Source organism: Mugil cephalus, chromosome 3 (genome assembly GCF_022458985.1).
Source record: "Mugil cephalus isolate CIBA_MC_2020 chromosome 3, CIBA_Mcephalus_1.1, whole genome shotgun sequence".
Taxonomy (NCBI): Eukaryota; Metazoa; Chordata; class Actinopteri; order Mugiliformes; family Mugilidae; genus Mugil; species Mugil cephalus.
The window spans coordinates 20,621,207-20,636,811 of NC_061772.1; the positions used below are offsets into that span (position 1 = coordinate 20,621,207).

The 15,605-nt window shown below is 40.7% G+C and overlaps 1 protein-coding gene across 2 annotated transcripts in view; it reads right to left on the bottom strand.

Moving 5' to 3' along the window:
* Nucleotides 1-13,909, bottom strand: part of LOC125005371 (gonadotropin subunit beta-1-like) — a 101,477-nt gene extending 87,568 nt beyond the window's left edge. For both annotated transcript variants that reach the window (XM_047580692.1, XM_047580691.1), the window contains exon 1: nucleotides 13,545-13,909. The gene's annotated coding sequence lies outside the window, so the exon portion shown is untranslated. The remainder of the gene's footprint in view (nucleotides 1-13,544) is intronic.
* Between the last annotated feature and the right edge of the window lie 1,696 nt (nucleotides 13,910-15,605).

The following is a 15,605-nucleotide window of genomic DNA, read 5'->3' on the forward strand; positions in this document are numbered from 1 at the left end:
CGGAGAGGAAGAAAGGTATTCAAACTCTTAAAGTGGAGAATTACTTGTGCACTGGAGTGGTTGCTGGTAGTGCTAAACTTCAGTGGTTATTTTCTGGCCAATGACCTCTGAAGTTACATGAAATAGTGGCAAAAAAAGCTGCAACATACTCTTTTATGTCCACAACCTCCTAAAAAGCTTGTTCAAAAACATCAACACGCCACAGCACTAAGTGGCTCAGCTTGCTGTTATGTGAGATGGTATTAGGGCTGCAACATGTTATTATTTAATACAAGCAACTGATCAGTGGATATTTATAATCTCTATACATAGAGTGTATTGCCAAACTAGACGTGGGCATGCGCCCTTGTCTTTACTGAGTCCTTTTCTTTAAAACAACCAATAAAGACACAACAACAACTCCCAGGGACTGAGCGCCAACCAAGAATCAGACAAAACTCGGATTAATGGCCCAAATACTGATGCTGCTGTCTTGTTGTTTCGGGGCCAAAACTCCCAGGGTGTTCACTGTTGAAACAGTTGCAGCTGGTTTCATTTTTTAAAGGCATCATTTCGCTGAGTCTCCCATTAAAGAATTCACACATATCATATTCTGGCTTTTCATTTACAGTCTTATTTTCCAACACGCCTTAGCGCCATCGATTACGCTAATGCTATTACAATTGCACTTTACACTTGCATGCGTTCATCTACATTAAAACCTATCTCAACTGGGTGCGGAGTCACTTTTTCAAATAGAAATTCTAAATACTATAGACCCCACACTAATAGAGCAAAGAGCTGGATTTCAGTTTTACATACTACACAAGCAATAGGCATTTAAGGTGTTTAGACTCTTAGCCATCCCATAATTCTCATAAATTCTCGTCACGCAAGGAAGATAGACTTCTAATGAACTGGTCACATGACTTCATGTGTTGTCTCCGGTAATTTTGTTAATGGGGAATTGCGTGTTTCCATTCCACTTTTATGCGATATATATATGAGAGCGTAAAAATGTTTTAGTAATATGTAAGATGTTTCTATTTTTTGCAATATTTAGGTTTTGTGCATTTCTAGGGATAAGGGAAACGCAGCAACCGACTCAGTGAGGGATTACACATAGAGACAGAAAACACTGACACAGCTTAAAATCCAAAGATGAACTTCAGCACGAAAACGAACGTTTCTTTAAACTCTTTAAATTTGGAGAACATTTTTGTTAAATGATAGACTTAAAATAACAGCCGCTATAGAGCTACCTCAATAGGCTGTTACTCGCCACGTTTTATTCTCTGTGCAGGCGTCTGTTCTGGCCAAATACCAATTGATTTTTGGAATGACAAATGGCCGGCGCCCAGATTGTTATATCATCATTCATTGTTTCAGACCCGTCCAGATTAATTTGATCACAGCGGGATAAAAAATGGTCAATCAGCCTGTAATGTAGCCGTAATATTGTGTGTGACATGATGTTCCAACCCCACAAAAATAGACGGGGAGGAAGAGACGCCGCAGTGACAGGAGGCAGACGTCCAGCGGAGTGAAGCTTCATCAGTCAGCAAGTCACGGTCTTTGACAGCAACTCAAAATATGATAATTGTCTTAAGAACCAAGATACGCAGCAAAAAAATGAAAAAACCCAAAAAGTCAAGGAGAGCTGGTTAAACCACACACCGCTGAAATATTATCTGAAACACGAGACGCACAATGCAGTGAGGACAATCAAAGGGTTCGAGTATATTATTATCTTTCGTAATTGTGGGCAACAGATGAAACAGCAGAAACAGATAAAAGAGATGGAGAAAATGAGGTTCCAAGATGCAGTGATCGACTTTATCGTACTCCATTCGCTGTCCAATATCAAGAACATATAGATGCTAGACCTTTTTTAGAAAAATAAATTACCTCTACTCTGAATTCGTCCATTGTGCAAGCTCCACCTTCCAACCTGCTTATTCACAACTAACTAACCAAATTCTTATAATGGAGGAGGAACAATCACACACCACTGACAACACAATCTCGCACACGTCTAAGTAAGAGCATCTTGATCTTCCTTGTGAATGTGAAGCATTTAAATTAAATTTATTTGGTCACCAAAATAATAGGATCTCTCAAGTGTAAACAAATAAATGGACCTCTCTCCATTCTCGTTCTATCACAAAATAGTGCAATTCAATTCGGTCAATTCAAATCCAAATATCCAAGGCTGTAAAAAAAAAAAAAAGAAGACACATATTAATCTTTCGATATCTGCTGAACAAGAACGAGTCGTGCTGCCGTCTTATGTTCTGACTGAAGACACGAATTCTTGCCGACACGATAACGCGCAGCAGGAACCTTGTACGTACGCCACAGGTGCTTCATATAGATTGGACAAGCTAATTTCATTGTGCATAATTCTTCTGCATACATTAGTGTCTTAATGAGAAAACACTGATTTACCACTTCACAACAAAAACTTCAAATCGACACCAGATATGTAGCACGCACAGACGCACATGCTGGTACGAAAAATCATGCTAATTAATGAGCTAATTGGCCTAATTAGGACAAACACACTTTTCTATCTAAAGAACAGTGCTCAGTGGAAAATTCAGTCTTACGCCACAGGTAGACAATACAGAGAAGAGGAGACGATCTGATTAGGGAACAGAGTGCCTCGCTGCATAAATATCAGTATTAATGAGGTAAAGCTGCTTTTTCTAAAAATTCTGTTTGCACTCTCATCATGCATTTAATATGTAACGTTAATAATTATGGCACTGATGTATAATAAAAAAATATATGTTATGATGACTAAAGAATGCCTTTAATCGACAACATATCTGCTTTTAATGTTGTCTAATGCTTAGAATAATGGATTATTTACCTCATTTGACAGCTGATTTACCTGTTTCACAGATATTAAAGGGAAAACTGCATGAAAACATCTGTCACACTCTGGAGGCCTTTAGATGAAAGCCTAGTCAGATATAATGTAAATTACAAGTATGTGATGCAAATTGTTTAAAATAGGAAACCTCTGCCAAGATCCATTAAATCAATCTTGATAAACAACCAGACCAGTTTCATTCTGAAGTTAATTTCAGACAGCATTTAATTAATGTCATCATGCTGCATCCGTCTGATACCCGTCACCCTCTCTTGGGACTGCATGTGCATCTTAGAGAGACATGTTGATCTTTCAAACACATGACAGAACAAAACTAGAAAATAAGAATGAGTGAAGACACCAATGAAATCTGTCAGATGTCATGAGATCAGAGTTACCATGACAGTAAACAGGTGTAGAAGGTCTAAAGCAAGGATGTTTTACAGTATCTAAAACAACAAAGATATTGATTTCATGGGTTGAACACACTTGCTACGTTTAGGTGGAAAATTGTTCGACAACCCTAAGAAAATCATTCGGATTAGACATTTATGTGTAACTGTTCATGGAAACTAAAGTGTTACATAAGAATACGACTTTATGACCAAATGGCCCTGGATTCTGTAGAGGCTCAAATCTGTCAGAAACAAAAGAAAATGAAGAATTTGGATTGATTCATTATGTAGAAAGAGAAAGGTTGGAGCTCCATTGTCAGCATGGCTGCATACGTCAGTTCAGGCTTTGTTCACCTTTACAAAAATGAGTTTGAACGACTGGTAGTTTAGACACCTCCATGTTTCTGTCCCATCTACAAAATCGCCACGTGAACTCTATGAATCGATGAGAGAACTCATTTCAAATTTCAACTGTCCCCAAATGATCATCCATGCATCCATGAAAGCAAGAGTTTACACACACTGTCGCATAAAACTTTTTGCGCCCTTCAAAATGTTCTACATTTCAACATAAAAATTAGTTAAAACATCAGTTGATTTCCACGCTGGTCTTGAAACTAGACTAAGGGAAACCAGTCCAACAAAAAAGACAAAGTCAACCAATATTACATAGAAGTGAGTTGCAAAAATAAGTTCATTTCTAAGAAAACAAGCTAATTTCAAGGCCATTAATTAGGGTCCATCTGTTCAGAAGTGTTTGCAATCAATGTAATGGGACTCAGTTCGCTCAGTGCCCAGTTTGTGTAGAGAAAACCAGAGAGGCACATTTGTGGAAGTGCACGACTGCATGGACAACTTAGCTTTCTGAGGACCTCAGAAAAAAAAGGTTGTTGCCAATAAAACAGGAGGTAACAAAACCATCTGAAGAGTTTGTAATCCACGAACGCACAGCCAGCGGCAATAAGTCATGCAGCCCTACTTTGTATTTTACTACCCTGGCAAACCACGATAACTCAAGCCTGGACCGTGTTTACATTTCTCCTTGTACTCTAGAAAAACAAAAGATGTCCTGCTCCATTCCTGTAATGGCACGACGTCTCTTTTTAGAGTATTTACTACAAAACAGCTGACTTGATGTTCAAGGAAACAACATCATAACAATCCCGATCATTGTCAACAACTTGACAAATGTGACAAAACTAAATTTAAACAATATATGATGAGAGAATAAAGGACAGTTAATAATCACGACTGTATACTGTACGTGTGCGGCGTACATGCAGCTTATGATTAGTTTATAAACTGATGAAATGTTAAATGGTAACGCGGCATCTCGCACTTGATTATTCTATATACAAATGAAACAAATATTATGAGAGGGGGTTTAACTTAAAATCATCTAAAGAGACAAGTTTGTAGATGTTTCCGTAGAACAATATAGCAGTACTTCTTATTTCATAAATCATTTGAAATAATAGTTGAAATATATACATTTTTTTTTTAGCCTGACTAGATCCACCCTATAGCTCGTGTTTTTTTTTTGGTGGCTGACTGAACTCTGACACGTTCATACAACCATGTCGTGTCCCATCCAGCTCAGTGGCTTTATGTTTTATGTGTGGGCCTCCCTCCCTGCCACTGAAAGTTAGTGAGGTCAGCTCCCAGTTACATCACTGTTTGGCACTCGACCTGATAAAACTGTCGTGGGAGTGAATCGGTCCAGTCGACCAGGACTGCGGCTGGATGCCTCTTCACGTAATACGGGGGTTTTTACAGTTTCGCAGCTGAGATAACCGGCGTTCTTTTGGCACTTCAAGACGTCCAGCGAGCGCTACTATTTGTCTAAACCTGTGATACAACACGCCACCTATGTGCGCTGAAACGCTGACGCTGAATGAGCGTCACCGTCGGCAAAAGTTCAGCTGTCACAACTACTCCGAACACATACACGGGCTCGACAGTGCAGCACAACGGGGAACAAAGCGTGTAGAAAATAGTACTGCAAATTGTCCTCGCTGTCACGTCACGTTGACATTAATGAGCACGTCTGAACGAGGGGAAAGCGGTCCCCCGTTCTGATCGAAGCCACGGCCGCGTCACCGCCAAACGCAGCGGCCCAGAGCAAGACTAACATCCTCAGATGCTTCTCAATTGAGTCACTGATGCAGCCCTAACCCATTTCCAAATGAGCGTCTGGCAAGACCCTTCTTGTCAAGGCGGATTGGATGAGCGCGCGGAGTCGTGTGGACAAATGCGGAGGGCGTTGAGCTGCAAACAGAATGAAAATGACCTAGAGAGACAGAGGGAAGCACAGAGAGAGAGACGGAGATGGGAGAAGGCATGGTGCTGGCTTATGCAGCTCCCACACATTTAACATCTCCACATTGTCGTTTTTTTTTTTTTTGTTTTTTTTTTGTCGTCGTTGTTGTTTGTTTGCCTTCACAAGGATGATTCTGTGATGAATCACCCTGTGACCTACATCTGAGCTAAGAGAAAATTAAATAGATATCACAAGTTGGCCGCTCCCATGCGCTCGCTCCAAATTACAGTCGTTTAATAGCCCACCGCTCCATCAAGGACGCTGCTTAGCTGTGGGGGCAATGTATGTGTGGGTGTTTGTGCGCGGCCGCAGGCTGCAGGACGATACGTTTGTTCGAGCGCCGAGTCTGCAAACGCGAGCATTTGCGCTTGTCATTTAATTTTAAACATGAAAATTGGCTGCGGTTTTCTCTTTGCCTCTCCCGTTCAGATTCATGAAAGGAAAAATGACTTGAAATTATTCTTTTGAAATGGATGTCTCGATGACCTTCTCTTAAGACCTTGTCCCATTTAAAATGTAACTCACATGAAACGCAAGAACAAATAGGAATTTTTTACAACACACGTGAAAGCAAATCAAGGAGAGAACAAATTGCAGTTTTTCACCCAGAGTTCACAACGTTTCAGAGGAAAAACTCAAATTAAACTGTTGAGAAAAGGCACGCTAAGCCTCAGCCTCAGGATCTGAGCAGCACATTCTCATTTCAGGACCAATGAATTATCATAATGAGATGTTCATGGATGTCAAAGTATATGCATGACAAACATGCTATTGGAGGCTGCCCTGAGGAGCTGTGTACATACATGCATCGTCGCGTGAGTCGACTTTACTGCGGACCGCTTGGTTCGGTGCAATGTGCACTCCTAGAAAGTCGTTTTCTATCACAACACGGGAGAGGGTGAGGATCCAACGCCCCGACTCTACACGAATATGCACGAAAGCAGATAAAAGGCCATTCAGAACAAGGTGGGGCAACATTTTGGAGCTGCTCTATTTGAGGGTGGAAATAAATGTATCACTAGGGGAGGACGTGAGTCAGAAGTTTACATGGAACCTCACCCGAACACATTTAAACTCAGCCTTTAACAATTCCTGACGTTATATCCTAGAAAACATTCCTAGTTTTAGGTCAGTTAAGATCATATACTTTATTTTAAGAATGTGAAATGTTCAAACCACAGTAGTTATTTCTGATTTGCGCTGCGTTTAAATGGTTTAACTTGGGTCAAACTTCTCAGGTAGCCTGCAGAAATTTCATCCTATCTCATCCAAAGTGAGTTTCTAATAGAGATGAATAAATCTATCTGAACTGGTGTAATGAGTCAGGTTTGTAGGCCCCTTGCTTGCACACTCTTCAGTTATGCTCACATGTTTTCTTTTAGATTGAGGGCAGGCTTGGATTCATTTCTTTGGCCATTTTTGCCACAGCTCTGTTAGTACACCTCGGTTGACAATCCAGCTGGAAGACCCATATGACCGTGCATTAACTTCTAGGCCGATGTCTCGAGGTGCTTCTTCAATATATCCACACAATCTTTCTTCTTCTTCGCGATGCCATGTATTTTCTGAAGTGCACCAGTCACCGCTGCGTAAAAGTATCGTCACAGCACACACAGCTGTGTTCTTTGGCTTGCTAGTCTCCCGCCTTTGAGCCAATGTAAACGTTGGGCTTGAAGCGTTCATACGAGGTGACGGCTACGTTTTACTCAGACGGGGGACTGTGTCAGCCGCTCCACACCCCGTGTTTTCTGTCCCTTCGCCGTTTAATTATTAAACGCGACCTTAGAAAAAGTGGCCGAGCAGGGATTCCCTGATGAACAGCAGGTTAGTGCTTGTAACACGTTGCTTGTAATATTCTTGGACTGTATTGTGCTGTACCAATACAACTTTCTTCTGTTTTTGGCAACGACCGTTTTATGTTAAATTCACAGTACAGTTTAACAGCACTACACCCCCCACAACGATCAACATAAACTGAACATCATAATAGGCGTGAATGGAAAATGAATGCAGAGCTGTTACCTCTAGTGTACCTAATGTTTTGGCAAGTGAGTCTACACCAAATCCTCCAGTGAAATGGAAGACACTGCTGGAACTAAAAAGTCAATGTCAATACTCTGAGTTGTCTGATGAAAAGTTGTATTGGTGCATTCTTGGCTAATTTGGGAAACTATAATTATAACATATACAGTTATTTCATGACAAAATGACAAAATATAGTCATGCTACATTATCTTTAACAGCTCAGGCAAGAAGTCAACACACAGCTACAAAGAGGCTAAATGGTTACTAAATGGAACATACTACACAGCTTTTCTTATCCCCTTTAGTTCACTACCTCCTTGTCACTAAACTGACACTGCGATTAACGGTAAAATAAAAAACATGAAATTTAATGCAGCCATATCTCCTGGCATTTGTTTCATAACAACTGTAAGATTTTTATTAAATAAGAAGAGAGTCTTAGTATATCATGTCTGCCAATCAGGACACTCTCTCTCTCTCGCTCTCTAAAAAAGCTCACAGTGTCCATCACTGCCAAGTCAGGGGAGAGTGGCGTATGTGGCCAAGTAGAAATTTGGAAAAAGTAGCTTGAGTAATCGCTGCAGAGAGCAGGCATGACTGACAAATTAACAGTTTAGGAAAGTTATAAAAACAGCATTGTAACGCAGGCCCCCTTCCAATGCCACTCTCCGTTCAGACTCCACAAACTGAAACCCAAGTATCAACTTTATTACAGCTGCTGTTGTTTGGAAGGAGACGACGGTTCCAAGCCAGAGCATAATTTTGTCCAGGAATGAAATAAAACTGAATGTGCGGAAACTGTGATCATGTTTCCACAGAGCTTTCAAACACTAGTCTACCACTAGATCCAAATATAAACACTCGCTCCTTCTCTGTCTCTCACACACACACACTTACTCAAAGCCTTGTTGTGTGTTTTTTTTTTTTCTTTTTTTCCCCCTCGACATTACTCTCACTCACACTTCCTTCTCCTCGGTGCTGCATTCAGTCGGAGCTGGCAGCCTCAAACACCCCCCAGCTAGTAAAGCGACAAAGGGAGAAAAAAAAAACCAACACATGTGCGCGCTGGCTTCACGCACAGTCACATGCAGCTTCCGAACAGATAACAAAGAGAGGATCACCATTACTTCATCACAGTCACGATAAACAGGAAACGGAGGCTGTGGTTTAAGGTTTCGGGCACTTAAACAGAGACTTAATGGGATGTGAAGAGTGTGACACATCAGGGAACCCTGAGCTGACCCACAACGTGGCAAGGACTTCTCTAGTGATGGACAATTCTCAGCGTCACGCTGTAAACCTAGTACTCTTTCAATTACATTTTAAGTTAAACCGATCTGTTTGTCCCTGTAAGAATTCCCCCGAAGATATCTGAAATCAAGCTGCGCTTACGAGCGGTGGATCATGGCTAAAAATAAAACGACTCGCCCAATATCGTGTTCAAGATAAGTGCAGTACACTGAGCATTTAGTCACACAAAGATAAATAAATAGAAAAAATAAAATAAATCAATAATAGAAAATATACGGCATGGTGGATATTATACTTATCATCATACATAACATAATAACCTCCCGCTTCAAATAATCTGATTTACATGTTTCTAAATTGATTATATAAATAAATTTCAACGATATATTTAAGACTTCTTAGACCTTTGTTTTTTAATTTTATGCAACAGAAATTTTTGAAAAGATCACTATTTAAGCCGTAACAACATTATGAAGTGAAATACATTGTTTCACTGGCAAATAAATAAATAAATAAATAAATAAATAAATAAATGACTTCTGGAAAACATAAGATAGCTTCACAAGAATCTGTACTCACGATAAAGATTTAAACGATTTGAAAAAGAAAAGTACTTTATTTTCAGCCAGATCCCAAACTGAGAGCGAGAACAACGCATAATGACCTTTGGCAACGGTACTCTTTGAAGCTATCTGCCACCTCCATAATCCTCAAAAGAGCAAAGTCAACATGCAATTGTGAATAAAAAGGAACTGAGCTCGCACCCACACGCACACACGCAATCAACACAAACTCGCACACATACATGTCCTTTTCCACTCCCTCAGTTACGTAACCTTAATGCGAGAGACAGCTTGACTAAGACATCCCGGGCCCATCCTGCGATCTCCGTTTACTTCGGCATACTGGGGGAATTCATTCATTCATTGCCATGTTGAGCCCATGACCTGTGTGTCAAGAGGGATGAATCACGTGGAAAGGAAGCACTGGCCTCGGGGAGGACCAGTGTATGTGTGTGTGTGATACGTGCGTCTGTGGACGGGAGCCGTTGCCGTCTGAACAGTGCGGAGTGAATAAATCCACAAACGTCCTTGTTCAAACACTCGCACACCTCCCGCTCCTTATTTCGCGTTCACATTTCTGCCTCTGAGTGTGTGCATCGCATCGTGTACCCTCCACTGGCTGCCATGACTTCCAGCGTGAGGGTCACATGACCGACAGATGTAGGCAAACACGACCGTAGGCCAGTTTTAAGGAGTCGTGCTAGCACCGAAATAGACTCGGAGGAAGCCCAGAAGACATCTGTCCATAAAAATAATAACGTTGGTAATAATATCGCTGGCAAAGATCTCAGCTTTCAGCTCAATTTAGTTTTGACAAAGTAAAAATAGGTCAAATATGAGTTGGATAAAAATCTGTGTCGATGTCAAAGTGTAGGGAGCAGCTTAAATGTATAAGTTTAATTACTGGACAGTTCAACTGGTTTACTAAATAAAAAACTAAACTCAAATTTAAATGTTTATTTGGACGCTTAATAAAATCATTCAGCGTGATGTATTTATATGTCTCAAAGCATCACAATGGAAATACAACAGAAGAACTAGATGTCCCCCACAATTTTATCATCAATATTAAATCCAGTCAACAGAAGAAAATGAACAAGAACAAGACAGACCCAAGCTGTCAATGCCACGCTGTTTTTTTTCCCCAATAATGACATCTCTGTTTGAGCCTGTCCACGGCAGCTTGAGTTGGGATTGACGTAAACACTGCGACATGCCAAAGAATCACAACTGACATTAGGGCTGCACGATTCTGGAAAAAATGTGAATCACAATTTTTTTGCTTAGAATTGAGATCACGATTTTTTGGCACGATTTTTTTTACAAAATGTTTATTGCACTGAACAAAACAAAACAAACAAACAAAAAAAAAAAAACATTCAAATGGTCATTCAAGTTGCCTTGCGGTGCTGCAACGAGGGCAGGACACACTTTGCAATGCACCTCAGACTGTCTGTCATCCTCTGGCTTAAATCCAAAATACTTCCACACCGCCAAATGCGAACCTTTTTTGGGCACGAGTTTGGTTCGGGTCTGGGGGTGACTCTCGCCACTACCACCTGGCGTTTCTTCGCCATCCATTTAACTCTCTTTACCGCTGACTTCTCTCTGCTTCTCTCCCTCACTGTTTCCACACACTCGACTGCAGACGAGCTGCCTCCACTGACGGAATCACGTGTTTTAAAGGCGTTTTACCGTAGGTTGAGGGAGGAGTCAGCGGCAGTGCTGCCTTTAGGGGCACTTTAAAAAATCTAGGAAGAGATGGCAGCATTCGTTTATGATGCCGCTCGTGAAATAAAATGCTTAAGAATCACTGTGTTTGAAAATGAGATCATGTGTATGCGTGAATCAAGATAGCGATTATTTAACGATTTATCATGCAGCCCTAATTGACATAATCAGTGACATTAACAAGCCATTGTGGAAAACATTGGATTTATTCAATCCAGACAACAATGATCAGATTAAGTGTTTATGAGATTATTATTTAAAAGAGTTTCACCAAATCTTCTCCCTCTCATTGCAAATTCCATCTGATGTGACTGGGGGTGGCTACATGAGGCGTTTTAATTGTGATTATTGGAACACCATTGTCTGTAAACCCACACATACACACTAAGGCAGCGACAGTCGTAGATTTTTCCCCAAAGACCTTTGCTGCTGCATGCAAGAAGGCACCATTGACAGCCAGGCACAGGTCCGGGAGTGACAAATAATAGTGGATGCCCCAGCAGCTTGCATCCAGCAAACTCCAACAACCCCACCACCTCCTCCTGCATCCCTTTCCTCCACTCACTGACACATACACGATATTGGAAGCACAACTAATCAACAGCTCCTGGCTTCGGCACGCAGGGAATAAAAATAAATAAAGTAACAAGAAAACACAAGAACAACAAAAAGAAGAAGCAGGACTTGCAGGATTATTATACACCGTCACCTACACCCTGAAAGAATCTAAGGTACAACGAGTAGTTTAGAGTTACAGTTTTACACTTAACAATCTAAAGCATCTTATCTAGTTATGTTCAAATCATTAAAACCATCACACATGTTACCAATGGACTGCTACTACTGTTCGCCTCCTGAGCGCGTCTTCTCATTCTGAGGTGTCTGACACCAGCAGTGCACTTTCTCATCATAAATACTAGAGCCCACACTCGCTGCTGATGCTCCATTTTTTGATTATTTACGGATGTCTTGAAATGTATCTAAAAAGCATTTAAAAAAACAAACAACTGGACTTGTTGCGTTTAGAATAGACATTTCACTGCACATCTGAGCAGCTTCTTCAGTTACAAGGGAATGGTTGGAGGTTTAAAAAAGGAAATTGAGGGTAAAACCTAACGGGAACTTGGTTGACCAGGTGCAGTTAATTTCCATTAACAGGTAGGTGCTTACCTGTCTTTGAGGGGTGGGGGTACTGTTTGTCCCTGTCCTCTTTCTCAATGAATGGTGCCCTAACGAGTTGTCAGTCTTGAAATGCAAATTTCCCGCAAAACGATGACCAATCACGACAAACCCCTGTTCATAAGTGTGTTGTGTTGAGGTTGTGTCAGAACTTCATCTAACATTGCAAAATACTGTATCAATTATCTGTACATAGTTTTTTTCACTGATATGTTTCATGTTTCCTGCTCTCTTATTTCCCACAGCCATATTTCTTTTCTTTTATTACTTTTGTGGTCACTCTTTTGCATAGACATGCACATTAATACGGGCTTATATACATTACCAGTCTTCCATTTGCACTGCTCTCACTTCTGCTATTACTTATATAGATTTTGCTGTTATGCTATGTTATGTTATGTTATGTTATGTTATGTTATGTTATGTTGATGTCTACATATGTTTGTGTGGAAGCTACTGGACACTCAAATTTCCCCCCAGGGGATGAATAATCCTCATTCTGCCCTTAATTTATGGTAGACTACAACAGTGAGCCGTAATTGCACAACGCACACTGGGGATGCGACACACTTCTTGCACAGTAGGAATTCATTGACATTTATTGCACGGTGTTACAGGAGGACGCTTGGTTAAAGAGCAAATGCATGCATGTACATAAGCTGCAAATAACTGTTAATATGCACACAAGAAGTTAGTTGACGTGTAATTATAACATGGAGAATACTATAGACAGATGAGAGGTCAGTGGAATATTACTTTACTGTGTTTACTGCCATTGTAGAGGCCAGTAACACAGGGAAATAATCACGTGAAGGCACCGTGCAAGAGGAGAAAAATTATGTTTTACATTCCGACACAAATTACAATATTAACCTGTATTAGGCCGCCTGAATACTACAACAACAACCAGCTGTTGAACCCACAAACAATTAACGCTAATGAGATTTCATATGTCAGTGTAAGACAAACGGTGTGCAAAAAAAAAGAAAAAATCTGATTAAAACCAGCACAAATATTGCACGCATAAGGCATAGCTTGAGAATATAAATTAGTAGAAGACATTTATCAGGGCAGCAGAAGAATAAAGGAAAATAAAAACAGCTAAATAAAGGCACGGAGAACAGAAGAAAACCGAAGTTTATAATGGCCGCCATACTAATGGGTCTCAATCCGTCAACGAGTGAGCTAAACACGACCTAAAAGAGGGATTTAAAAACACTCACCGCAGTACTGAAAGCGTTTCCAGAAATCCTCAGCGACACTTTTAACAATCCGGCTGAAAACAACTCGCGTCTAGTGGATGATAATAAAGACTTTTAATCCATTTCCCCAAATTGTGACGGTTTGCTCCTGCTTCCTGTAGCCGTTGGCGGCCATCTTTGTTTAGATCCGGAAACAGGTGCAACTCGGAAAAATACTTTAATTACTTTATTAATTAAATCTCTGTTTAGGACAAAGTAGTCTGGTGACAGGTTGTTATAATATAAAAAATATACACATAAAAATAGATTTAATAAAGTAGTCAAACTTGGTCAAATTAGCTTAAAGCATATATGTATTAAAAACTACTATTTGGCCTATTAAATATGACTCATTCTTAAAATTTTAAAAAATGTTTTACCTGGTTGAGTTTACGTACACATGCAGCATATAGACACATATTTCACCACTGTATATTATTATTAGATTAAAATGTTCATTAGCATAATACAAAGTGTTCAACAGAAGGGGTTTGCAGAGATGTAAGATGTGTTTAAGGACGAACAACGTGTGATAAATGATACTGTTTGTGTTTTACAGTGACAATTATATTTTTACTGTGCAGTAAAAAGTATATTTGTGCGTAAACAATATTAAAAAACTGTCAAATGTTCCTGAAATAAATAAAGAGATAACATGAAGGCAGTAGAGCGAATGTGACGACTGTGGAGTCACTGTCACTGATGAAACTACCAGGGATTCATAGTGGATGGAAGGTGTTGTCACTGATGACCAACGCTCATCCATCTCTCTCTCACACCTTCACTCAGCCATAACTTTATGACCATATCGCGGCTGACAGGTGAAGTGAATGACGCAGACTATCCGGTGTCAGATCAGTCACTGGAGTAGGCAGCAAGTGAACATTTTGTCCTCAAAGCTGATGTGCTGGAAGGAACTGAGCGACTCTGACAAGGCCAAAATTGTGATGATTGGACGACAGGGTGAGAACATCTTCAAAACTGCAGCTCCTGTCGGGGGTTGTTCATGCCTGCAGTGGTCGGTACCCATCAGAGGTGTCCAAGGAGGGGAAAGCACCGAACCGGAGACAAGGTCACGAAGACTCACCACTGCAGTCTGATCCAACAAAAAACGAACTGTAGCTCATCTTCCTGAAAATGTTAGTGGTGGTTCTGGTAGACAGAGCAGTTGTAGACCAGTCAGGGAGTCTATGCTGACCCACATCTACTGCAGAAAGACTCCACAATGGGCATCTGAGCATCAGAGCTGGACGAGGTTTTAATGTTATGGCCGATCGGTGTAGCTTTATCAGTTTTGTGTTGAATTTCAAATCCATGCTTTTGAAGCTGCTGTATTTCTGTCGCAACTTCATCTATTTTTAAGATATATTTTACAATTAAACCAGTAATGTTACATCCAAAATTTACAACAACACACAGTTTATTCTGCACGTCGTTTGTGTGTGTGTGTGTGCGGCATGAGTTCAGCATAACTCATTCTATGAATGGCCGGGGACGGGATAATCATCCGCTGTGAATGCGCGCACGCAGACGTACTCAAGCCCGAGAGCATCCACAAACGAGATGAGGTCACAAAAAAATTTCATAATCTCAATGCAATTACCTCCTTAAAAATGGAAAACTTGTTTTTAGCTCAGAGAATGCCCGAGAACATCGACTTTATTATTGTGCCAATATTGTGGCACATTCAGACGCCCCGAGGGGTCTTTGTATCACTGCAGCTCCGCCAGGAAAGGCCAATTAGAAAGAAAAAAAAGACTTGAAGGCTGTTAGTCATATCTGCTCCATCTCAGCAAAACCAGGCGTGCACTGATAATTATTAGCATCTTCCCCTGATTTACTCTACACATTTAATTCCCTTTACCGGTTCGCGTTGTTGTGCATTTTGTGCAACGATCCTAAAAATACACCGTGGATCCCCGTCTCCTTGCCACGAGCAGCAGCAGTCAGCGTGAACCTCCTCCTCCCCTTCAAGCGCCTACTAAGTGCACCCGGTGCTCAAAGCTCCACTAATAACTCAACAGTTTCCATTACAGACCTTGC